The 12,479-nt window shown below is 48.4% G+C and overlaps 1 protein-coding gene across 1 annotated transcript in view; it reads right to left on the reverse strand.

Annotated features, from left to right (window-relative positions):
• rnf128b (ring finger protein 128b) overlaps nucleotides 1–12,479 on the reverse strand; it is a 182,854-nt gene that overhangs the window by 124,619 nt on the left and 45,756 nt on the right. The window lies entirely within an intron of this gene.

A 12,479-nucleotide genomic window follows, 5' to 3' on the forward strand; every position in this document is an offset into this window, starting at 1 on the left:
TCATAGTTAATTTAATTATTGGGGTGCTTTTTAAAATGTTATTTAAAGTTTAAGTAGTGTTTTGGGGTGCCGTACTTTTCATGAGTTTGACAGTCTTTACTATCAAACTTATGAATGAAGTTTCCCCTCTCCTGATTGGCTGAACAGTGCTCACCTGATCCCAGCCGGCACATCGCACTAACTACGCCACTGGGTCAGGTTAGCACAGCGCGCCGAGATCAGAACCGGGCCACTGACAGGAAATCCACTGCGGGCCAGGTTTCAGATGTCGGCGCGCAGGGTGAGCGCACATCGGGGGCTTGCACGCGCGGCAAGCCCCCGACAGGAATTACTGGGCCGATACCTCCTGATGCAGAGGCAGGAGTGCTACCACTGGGCCACAGCTGACGTCCTAGACAAGGAAGACCCAGCCTGACCAACCTCCTTGATTTCTGTGAGGCAGTGACAGCCCAAGTCAACGGTGGTAACCCTCCAATGTTGTGTACTTAGACTTCTAAAAGGTGTTTGATAAGTTTCCACAATGAGAGGTTTCTATTTAAACTCAGTGCTGTGATGTTTTTGGGCAACACTTGGGTATGGATAAGAACTAGCTGAAAACAACAGGTACTGGACAAAGGTGTAGTGTCAGGGTGGGGAGAGGGAGGATTCAGTCAGATGTTCCAGGGCTCAGTGTTGGGACCACTACTGTTTCTAATTTACACTGATGACTTGGATTCTGAAGCTCAATGCAAACTGGCTAAATTTTCAGATGATACCAAACCAGGAAAGAAAGAAAGACTTGCAATTATATAGTGCCTTTCACAACCACCGGACGTCCCAAAGCGCTTTACAGCCAATGAAGTACTTTTTGAAGCATAGTCACTGTTGCAATGTAGGAAATGCGGCAGCCAATTTGCGCACAGCAAGCTCCCACAAACAGCATTGTGATAATGACCAGATAATCTGTTTTATTGCTGTTGATTGAGAAATAAATATTGGCCAGGACACCGGGGATAACTCCCACTAGTTGATGCTACAAGGACTAGGGGACACAGATTTAAGATTTTGGGCAAGAGTTACAGGGGGAGGTGAGGAAAAACTTTTTAACACAGCGAGTGGTGAGGACCTGGAACTCACTGCTGACGGAAGTGGTAGAAGCAGAAACACTCAATGTTTTCAAGGGGAGACTGGATAGGTACTTGAGGGAAATAAACTTGCAGGGCTACGAGGATAGAGCGGGGGAATGGGACCGACTAGATCACAGCACGGTGGCATAGTGGTTAGCACTGTTGCCTCACAGCGCCAGGGACCCGGGTTCGAATCCGGCCTCGGGTGACTGTCTGTGTGGAGTTTGCACATCCTCCCCGTGTTTGCGTGGGTTTTCTCCGGGTGCTCCGGTTTCCTCCCACAGTCCAAAGATGTGCGGGTTAGGTTGATTGGCTATGATAAATTGACCCTTAGTGTTAGGGGGATTAAATACGTGGGGTTACGGGGATAGGGTGGGATATGTGTTGGTGTAGGGGTTACGGGGATCGGGTGGGATATGTGTCGGTGCAGGCTCGATGGGCCGAAATGGCCTCTATCTGCACTGTGGGGTTTCTGTAATTCTGTGATTCTGTGATTCTACAGAGAGCCGGCACGGACTTGATGGGCTGAATGGCCTCCTTCTGTGCCGTTATGACTATGGCTATGACCTTGCACTTCTTCGAAATAGTGCCACGGGATCTTTTACGTCCACCTGAGAGAGCAGACGTGACCTCGGTTTAACGTCTCATCTGAAATACAGAGGGCCAATGGAGCTGAAGGGAGGCTGTCAAGAAACTACAGAATGAGCTAAACTAAGTGGGCCAAATAATGGTCAAACAGATCAAATTGAATGCAGACAACACAGGAAAGAAAAATGGGTAACGTGCATCCTTCAGAAATGTTGTTGTAATGGTTAAGGATAAAGCCGAAAAAGACCTAGGACTCATAGTAGACTATGATGGTCAACATATCCAGCCATTGCAAAGCAGCAGTGAACAAAGCCAGCAGTAGTTTGGGCTACATAGCCAAAACATTTGAATACAAGTCAAACTGTGTGGTACTCTGGCCGAATTGTGCCTTGAATATCACATCTGCTTCTGGCCGCTGGGACACAAGGGAGACACTTAATTATGAGAGGCGGTGCAGAGAAGAGCCATGAGGTCGCGACCTGGTGTCAGGCCTCAGTTCCGTATTTGCTGCTTTGCAATGGTTGGACCTGTTTAGCGTTGAGTCTAAGATTCCTCGGTCGCTTTCCACTTTGTGCTTAGTTATTTTGACACGATGCGTGGCGTATTTGTGTTGATCATTTTTCCACCAGTACCGTACTTGTGTGCAGCACTTTGCATTTGCCTCTCATTAAATTTTGTCTGCCGACATAATTATTTTGTAAAACACACTCTAATCACTGAGCTGCATTCTCCAATTTCACCCCACCCCCACCTCCCCCCGCAGTTTGGTAACATGCCCATGTTAACCACGTTGCTTTGTTGTCACAGAGCATTTGAGAGAGTCACAGAGACTCAGAACTCTCCCAGTGAGGTATCAAATTTAGCCCAGATAAATAGGCTAATTTTTAAAAAAAATTATGTGGCAGTGTTGGCGTTGACACACTGCTCAGTTCCACTTATTTGGCTGAGTGTTTGCATTGTCTTCGACCATACATACATTTAACACTGCTATGCTTTGTGCCACAGATTTAACACACAGAACTCGGCGTTGCCAACACGCATAACTCACTTGCGAGTCCCACAGTTTGTAAGAGCTTTGTAAATGCTTGGAATTCACCCAGGAAATTTCAAAGTAGATTTCTACACTTTCTAAATGAATTGCAACTATTGGCAAGACTGACAAGTCAATTTCAATGTTTTCCCACCAGGTTTTTAGGGCGATGCCCAGTAATTATACAAAGTAGAGTCTACGTTACAGTGCCACTGCCAACGGTAGCCCTGATCGTGACCTTTTGAGGCTTCCCATAGCGGTTCCCTTCAGTCCTAAGTGTGAGCAAGCTCTAGGGTTTCTTTCTAAGTGCAGCTAGTGGCTCCTCCCACTGAGGAGCAGTAGGCAAGACTCATACTTTGATTCAGTCACCAGGATTTAAGGAATGAAAACAATCTGAATAAAAAAAGGTACTTAACCAAGAGAAACTCTCCAGAATCTGATCCTCGTTCCTGGCCCAATGCCAACAACTGACCAACACATCAACAACGCTCCTTGTGTAGCCCAAGCACCAAGTGGGAGGGCCCCACATCAATCTACCCAACTGTAAACTCTCACAAAGCTATGCAATCTGGACAATATCTGACGAGACATTGCTGTGGCAGCCAATGACAGCAAATGCAACGACCACTTGTCACAGCTAACCGCCAGCATCATCTGCAAGCTGTTCTGAAAGGTATTTTAACTGTCATGTGCTGTAGATACCACGAGAGCATTGTGTCAAGCATGCACTGGACTAAAGGACAATCGCAACAAAGAGAGAGGAAGAGGGGATAAACTACACATTCAGAGAAGTTAGACTGAAGAACCAAAATAAAGAGAAGCGTAATTAAGGACAGTGGGCCTGAGGTTCAACAAGCTGCAGCATACCGTGGTGGTAAGATGTGGTTTTGCATTCTTGACTGTGTTGTTGATCTTAGCTATGCTGCCAGGGAGGGAGGTGGGGGCACCAAACAAAGCCAGGCATTTCCCACCAAGGCGAGAAGGAATAAGTATTACTACCTTAGGGGTCAACCAAGGCTCAGTTTTTTTTTTATTCGTTTATGGGATGTGGGCATCGCTGGCAAGGCCAGCATTTATTGCCCATCCCTAATTTCCCTTGAGAAGGTGGTGGTGAGCCGCCTTCTTGAACCGCTGCAGTCCATGTGGTGATGGTACTCCCACAGTGCTGTTAGGGAGGGAGTTCCAGGAGTTTGACCCAGCGACGATGAAGGATTGGCGATATACTTCCAAGTCAGGATGGTGTGTGACTTGGAGGGGAACTTGGAGGTGGTGGTGTTCCCATGCGCCTGCTGCCCTTGTCCTTCTAGGTGGAAGAGGTCGCGGGTTTGGGAGGTGCTGCCGAAGAAGCCTTGGCGAGTTGCTGCAGTGCATCTTGTAGATGGACAAATGTAAGAAGTCACACAACACCAGGTTATAGTCCAACAGCTTTATTTGAAATCACAAGCTTTTGGAGCGCTGCTCCTTCTTCAGGTGAAGTGGAGAAATGCATAAAGACACAGCTTATATAGTCAGAGAATCATGTCAGATGTTTACAGGTAACCTTTCCAACTGCCATTTATCACACCTCGGCAGAGAGATAATCACAGCAGTCAAAGGTGTGAATGGTGTCCAAACAGGTCAGTCAGGGAAACATTACATCAAAGAACAATGAGGTGGGGTCACAAGGGGTCAAATATTGCAGATGCTGGGGTCTGTATGAAAAACAAAAAAACGGACAAAAAACATTTTTTTTGGCTGGAAATCACAGCAGGTCCGGCCGCATCTGTGTAGAGAGAACAAGCCAATGTCGACTCGAGTCTGGATGACCCTGCATCAGGTGGGGTTACATGTAGCGTGACATGAACCCAAGACCTCGGTTGAGGCCATCCTCATGAGTGCGGAACTTGGCTATCAGTTTCTGCTCGACGATTTTGCGTTGTCGTGTGTCTCGAAGGCCACCTTGGAGAATGCTTACCCGAAGATCGGAGGCTGAATGTCCTTGACTGCTGAAGTGTTCCCCGACTGGGAGGGAACACTCCTGCCTGGTGATTGTTGCGCGGTGTCCGTTCATCCGTTGTCGCAGTGTCTGCATGGTCTCGCCGATGTACCATGCTCCGGGGCATCCTTTCCTGCAACGTATGAGGTAGACAACGTTGGCCGAGTCACATGAGTTTGTACCATGTACCTGGTGGGTGGTGTCCTCACGTGTGATGATGGTATCTGTGTTGATGATCTGGCATGTCTTGCAGAGGTTGCTGTGGCAGGGTTGTGTGGTGTCGTGGTCGCTGTTCTCCTGAAAGCTGGGTAATTTGCTGCGAACGATGGTCTGTTTGAGGTTAGGCGGCTGTTTGAAAGCGAGTAGTGGAGGCGTGGGGATGGCCTTAGCGAGGTGTTCGTCGTCATCGATGACATGTTGAAGGCTGCGAAGAACATGGCGTAGTTTCTCCGCTCCGGGGAAGTACTGGACGATGAAGGGTACTCTGTTGGTTGTGTCCCGTGTTTGTCTTCTGAGGAGGTCTATGCGATTTTTTGCTGTGGCCCGTCGGAACTGTCAATCGACGAGTCGAGCGTCATATCCCGTTCTTACAAGGGCGTCTTTCAGTGTCTGTAGGTGTCCATCGCGTTCCTCCTCGTCTGAGCAGATCCTGTGTATTCGCAGGGCTTGTCCATAGGGGATGGCTTCTTTAACGTGGTTAGGGTGGAAGCTGGAGAAGTGAAGCATCGTGAGGTTGTCCGTGGGCTTGCGGTAGAGTGAAGTGCTGAGGTGTCCGTCTTTGATGGAGATTCGTGTGTCCAGGAATGAGACTGATTCTGAGGAGTAGTCCATGGTGAGTTTGATGGTGGGATGGAACTTGTTGATGTTATCGTGTAGTCTTTTCAGTGATTCTTTGCCGTGGGTCCATAGGAAGAAAATGTCGTCGATGTATCTGGTGTATAGCGTTGGTTGGAGATCCTGTGCAGCGAAGAAGTCTTGCTCGAACTTGTGCATGAAGATGTTTGCGTATTGGGGTGTGAATTTGGTCCCCATGGCTGTTCCGTGTGTTTGGGTAAAGAACTGGTTGTCGAAGGTGAAGACATTGTGGTCAAGGATGAAGCGGATGAGTTGTAGGATGGCGTCTGGAGATTGGCTGTTGTTGGTGTTGAGTACTGAGGCTGTCGCAGCGATGCCGTCATCGTGGGGGATACTGGTGTAGAGTGCCGAGACGTCCATCGTGGCGAGGAGTGTTCCTGGTTCAACTGGTCCGTGGGTGCTGAGCTTCTGTAAGAAGTCTGTAGTGTCGCGACAGAAGCTGGGGGTTCCCTGTACGATGGGTTTCAGGATGCCCTCGACATATCCAGAGAGGTTTTCACACAGGGTTCCGCTGCCTGATGCGATAGGACGTCCAGGTGTGTTGGCTTTGTGTATCTTTGGGAGGCAGTAGAAGTCTCCCACGCGGGGAGTACGTGGGATGAGAGCATGTAGGATGCTTTGAAGGTCTGGATCGAAGGTTTTGATCAGTCTGTTGAGTTGGCGGGTGTGTTCTTTGGTCGGATCTGCGGGTAACTGTCTGTAGTGTTCCTGGTTGTCCAGTTGTCGGTATACTTCTTTGCAATAGTCCGTTCTGTTCTGTATGACGATGGCACCTCCTTTGTCTGCTGGTTTGATGACGATGTTGCGGTTGGTCTTGAGAGCGTGGATGGCGTTGCGTTGTGCTCGGGTGACATTCTGGACTGTCTTGTGAGTGCGGCTGATGAATCTGGCGTTGATGCATCTCCTGACAGCTTGAGCATACATGTCAAGCTTAGGGCAGCTCTGGGAATTCTTCCACAAATCCCAAGATGTCAGCAGCGAACCCAATGAGACAATCAATGATCCGGAACAGCAGACAGAGGGATCCGCAGTGCAGCAACCGAAGAAGAAAAAGTCAAATTGCACCCCTCCGGAGGGTCGCTGCCCTAAGCTTGACATGTATGCTCAAGCTGTCAGGAGATGCATCAACGCCAGATTCATCAGCCGCACTCACAAGACAGTCCAGAATGTCACCCGAGCACAACGCAACGCCATCCACGCTCTCAAGACCAACCGCAACATCGTCATCAAACCAGCAGACAAAGGAGGTGCCATCGTCATACAGAACAGAACGGACTATTGCAAAGAAGTATACCGACAACTGGACAACCAGGAACACTACAGACAGTTACCCGCAGATCCGACCAAAGAACACACTCGCCAACTCAACAGACTGATCAAAACCTTCGATCCAGACCTTCAAAGCATCCTACATGCTCTCATCCCACGTACTCCCCACGTGGGAGACTTCTACTGCCTCCCAAAGATACACAAAGCCAACACACCTGGACGTCCTATCGCATCAGGCAGCGGAACCCTGTGTGAGAACCTCTCTGGATATGTCGAGGGCATCCTGAAACCCATCGTACAGGGAACCCCCAGCTTCTGTCGCGAAACTACAGACTTCTTACAGAAGCTCAGCACCCACGGACCAGTTGAACCAGGAACACTCCTCGCCACGATGGACGTCTCGGCACTCTACACCAGTATCCCCCACGATGACGGCATCGCTGCGACAGCCTCAGTACTCAACACCAACAACAGCCAATCTCCAGACGCCATCCTACAACTCATCCGCTTCATCCTTGACCACAATGTCTTCACCTTCGACAACCAGTTCTTTACCCAAACACACGGAACAGCCATGGGGACCAAATTCGCACCCCAATACGTAAACATCTTCATGCACAAGTTCGAGCAAGATTTCTTCGCTGCACAGGATCTCCAACCAACGCTATACACCAGATACATCGACGACATTTTCTTCCTATGGACCCACGGCGAAGAATCACTGAAAAGACTACACGATAACATCAACAAGTTCCATCCCACCATCAAACTCACCATGGACTACTCCTCAGAATCAGTCTCATTCCTGGACACACGAATCTCCATCAAAGACGGACACCTCAGCACTTCACTCTACCGCAAGCCCACGGACAACCTCACGATGCTTCACTTCTCCAGCTTCCACCCTAACCACGTTAAAGAAGCCATCCCCTATGGACAAGCCCTGCGAATACACAGGATCTGCTCAGACGAGGAGGAACGCGATGGACACCTACAGACACTGAAAGACGCCCTTGTAAGAACGGGATATGACGCTCGACTCGTCGATCGACAGTTCCGATGGGCCACAGCGAAAAATCGCATAGACCTCCTCAGAAGACAAACACGGGACACAACCAACAGAGTACCCTTCGTCGTCCAGTACTTCCCCGGAGCGGAGAAACTACGCCATGTTCTTCGCAGCCTTCAACATGTCATCGATGACGACGAACACCTCGCTAAGGCCATCCCCACGCCTCCACTACTCGCTTTCAAACAGCCGCCTAACCTCAAACAGACCATCGTTCGCAGCAAATTACCCAGCTTTCAGGAGAACAGCGACCACGACACCACACAACCCTGCCACAGCAACCTCTGCAAGACATGCCAGATCATCAACACAGATACCATCATCACACGTGAGGACACCACCCACCAGGTACATGGTACATACTCATGTGACTCGGCCAACGTTGTCTACCTCATACGTTGCAGGAAAGGATGCCCCGGAGCATGGTACATCGGCGAGACCATGCAGACACTGCGACAACGGATGAACGGACACCGCGCAACAATCACCAGGCAGGAGTGTTCCCTCCCAGTCGGGGAACACTTCAGCAGTCAAGGACATTCAGCCTCCGATCTTCGGGTAAGCATTCTCCAAGGTGGCCTTCGAGACACATGACAACGCAAAATCGTCGAGCAGAAACTGATAGCCAAGTTCCGCACTCATGAGGACGGCCTCAACCGAGATCTTGGGTTCATGTCACGCTACATGTAACCCCACCTGATGCAGGGTCATCCAGACTCGAGTCGACATTGGCTTGTTCTCTCTACACAGATGCGGCCGGACCTGCTGTGATTTCCAGCCAAAAAAAATGTTTTTTGTCTGTTTTTTTGTTTTTCATACAGACCCCAGCATCTGCAATATTTGACCCCTTGTGACCCCACCTCATTGTTCTTTGATGTAATGTTTCCCTGACTGACCTGTTTGGACACCATTCACACCTTTGACTGCTGTGATTATCTCTCTGCCGAGGTGCGACAAATGGCAGTTGGAAAGGTTACCTGTAAACATCTGACATGATTCTCTGACTATATAAGCTGTGTCTTTATGCATTTCTCCACTTCACCTGAAGAAGGAGCAGCGCTCCGAAAGCTTGTGATTTCAAATAAAGCTGTTGGACTATAACCTGGTGTTGTGTGACTTCTTACATTTGTCCACCCCAGTCCAACTCCGGCATCTCCACATCTTGTAGATGGAACACACTGCAGCCATGGTGCGTCGGTGGTGGAGGGAGTGAAAATTTGAGGTGGTGGACGGGGTGCCGATCAAACGGGCTGCTTTGTCCTGGATGGTGTTGAGCCTCTTGAGTGTTGTTGGAGCTGCACTCATCCAGCCAAGTGGAGAGTATTCCATCACACTCCTTACTTGCGCCAGTGTCAGCTGTGACTCAGTTGGTAGCACACTTGCCTCGGAGTCAGAAGGTTGTGGGTTCCAGTCCCACTCCAGGGACTTGAGCACATAAAGCTAGGCTGACACTCCAGTGCAGTGCTGAGGGAGTGCTGCACTGTCGGAGTGTGCTGTCTTTCGGATGAGACATTAAACCGATGAGACTGCTCTGTCAGGTGTACGTAAAAGATCCCATGGCACTATTTCGAAGAAGAGCAGGGAGTTCTCCCCGATGTCCTGGCCAATATTTATCTCTCAACCAACATAACAAAAACAGATTATCTGGTCATTAACACATTGCTGTTTGTGGAACCTTGCTGTGCGCAAATTGATCTGCCGTGTTTCCCACATTACAACAGCGACTCTACTTCAAAAGTACTTCATTGACTGTAAAGCGCTTTAAGGTGGTCATGAAAGGCGCTATATAAATGTAAGTCTTTCTTTCTTGTACAGTAGATGGTGGAAAGGCTTTGGGGGGGTCAGGAGGTGAGACACTCGCCGCAGAATACCCAGCCTCTGACCTGCTCTTGTTGCCACAGTACTTATGTGGCAATAAGAGCAGGTCAGAGGCTGGGTAGCAATCCTGCCTCTGAGTCAGAAGATTGTGAGTTCTAGTCCCACTTGAGCACAAGAATCAAGGCTGATGCTCCCACAAACAGCAATGTGATAGTGACCAGATCATCTGTTTCAGTGATGTTGGTTGAGGGATAAATATTGGATAGGATACCGGGTAGAACTCCCCTGCTCTTCTTCGCAATAGTGCCGTGGGATCTTTTATATCTACCCGAGAAAACAGGCAGGATGAGGCGTTAAACCGAGGCCCCATCTGCTCTCTCAGGTGGACGTAAAAGATCCCACGGCACTATTTCGAACAACAGCAGAGGAGAATTCCCCGGTGTCCTGGGCCAATATTTACCCTCAATCAACATCACTAAAAAACAGATTATCTGGTCACTATCACATTGCTGTTTGTGGGAGCTTGGTTTGCTCAAATTGGCTGCCTCGATCCTAGATTACAACAGTGACTAAACTTCAAAAGTACTTCAATGGCTGTAAAGTGCTTTGGGACATCCGGTGGTCGGGAAAGGCAACCTCTACATCAATGATTTGGATGAGGGGACCAAATGTAATATATCCAAATTTGCTGATGATACAAAGCTGGGGGGGAATGTAAGTTGTGAGGAGGATGCAAAGAGGCTTCAAGGGGATATAGACAGACTAAGTGAGTGGGCAAGAACATGGCAAATGGAATATAATGTGGAGAAATGTGAAGCTATCCACAGTATTTTTTAAATGGTGAGAGATTGGGAAATGTTGGTGTTCAGAGGGACCTGGCTCTCCTTATATACGAATCACTGAAAGTTAACATGCAGATGCAGCAAGCAATTAGAAAAGCAAATGGTATGTTGTCCTTTATTACAAGAGGATTTAAGTGAAACAGTAAAGACGTCTTAGTGCTATTATATAGGGCCCTGGTGAGACCACTCTTGGAGTATTGTGCACAGTTTTACCTAAGGAAGGATATACTTGACATAGAGGGATTGTCCTATGAGGAGACATTGAGCAAACTAGGCCTATATTCCAGCGACCTCTCCCACTGCGATCCCGCCTCTGATGACAAAATCATGGCCCAAGTGTCTGTCTTCATGGAAAAAGACGCAAAAACCTTCCTGGAAATAGTGGAGAACCAAGGGTCTATTGAGAATGAGGAACTGAAAGAAATTAGTATTAGTAAAAAAATAGTACTGGAGAAATTAATGGGACTGAAAGCCGATAAATCCCCTGAACCTGATGGCCTACATCCTAGGGTTTTGAAAGAGGTGGCTATAGAGATAGTGGATGCATTGGTTGTCATTTTCCAAAATTCCATAAATTCCAGAACGGTTCCTGTGGATTGGAATGTATAAAATGTAACCCCACTATTTAAGAAAGGAGGGAGAGAGAAAACGGGGAACTACAGACCAGTTAGCCTGACATCAGTAGTAGGGAAAATGCTAGAATTTATTATTAAGGACGTGGTAACAGGGCACTTAGAAAATAATAATAGGATTGGGCAGAGTCAACACGGATTTATGAAAGGGAAATCATGTTTGACGAATCTGTTAGAGTTTTTTGAGGTTGTAACTAGCAGAATAGATAAAGGGGAACCAGTGGATGTGATGTATTTGGATTTTCAGAAGGCATTCGATAAGGTGCCACACAAGAGGTTATTAAACAAAATTAGGGGATATGGGGGTAATATACTAGCATGGATTGAGGATTGGTTAACGGACAGAAAACAGAGAGCAGGAATAAACAGGACTTTTTTGGGTTGGCAGGCTGTAACTAGTGGGGTACCACAAGGATCAGTGCTTGGGCCTCAGCTATTCACAATCTATATCAATGATTTGGATGAGGAGACCATATGTAATATATCCAAGTTTGCTGATGATATAAAGCTGGGTGGGAATTTAAGTTGTGAGGAGGATGCAAAGAGGCTTCAAGGGGATATAGACAGGCTAAGTGAGTGGGCAGGAACATGGCAAATGGAATATAATGTGGAGAAATGTGAAGTTATCCACTTTGGTAGGAAAAATAGAAAAGCAGAGTATTTTTTAAATGGTGAGAGATTGGGAAATGTTGGTGTTCAGAGGGACCTTGTACACGAATCACTGAAAGTTAACATGCAGGTACAGGAAGCAATTAGGAAAGCAAAAGGTATGTTGGCCTTTATTAAGAGGATTTGAGTATAAGAGTAAAGACGTCTTACTGCAATTATATAGGGCCCTGGTGAGACCACACCTGGAGATTTGTGTACAGTTTTGGATGGAAAAGTTCAGTGGTACCCCGGGAAAGTTAGCACCACAAATTCAGTAATAGCGCCCCAAGCAGGAGACGGGCCACTATTGGAAGCGTTCCCCCTCCTTCCTGGGGCGCTACCAGTGAATTTCGCGGCGCTACAGCCTCCCTCCCCTGATTAAAGGGGAGGGGTCTAGCGCTGCGCACACCGGGGCCCTGCTGTACCACCGGGGAGCGGGGTGCCGGGAAAACAGCCTGGCTCTCAAGAGGAGCGCCAGGCTGAGCCATCGCGGCCGGCACCCCAAAGCAAAAAGGGGAAGGGGGCAGGTACTGGCAGTTGGCCAAAAAAAACTGGCCGCCCGACACCTGCCCTTTAAGTAGCGCCACCACGGCTGCAAAAATGCCACCCTGACCCTGTCGGACATATCGTCCGGCGATAGGTCAGGG

Source organism: Somniosus microcephalus, chromosome 1 (assembly GCF_052327205.1).
Source record: "Somniosus microcephalus isolate GS21.2 chromosome 1, FLI_Smic_1.0, whole genome shotgun sequence".
Lineage (NCBI taxonomy): Eukaryota > Metazoa > Chordata > Chondrichthyes > Squaliformes > Somniosidae > Somniosus > Somniosus microcephalus.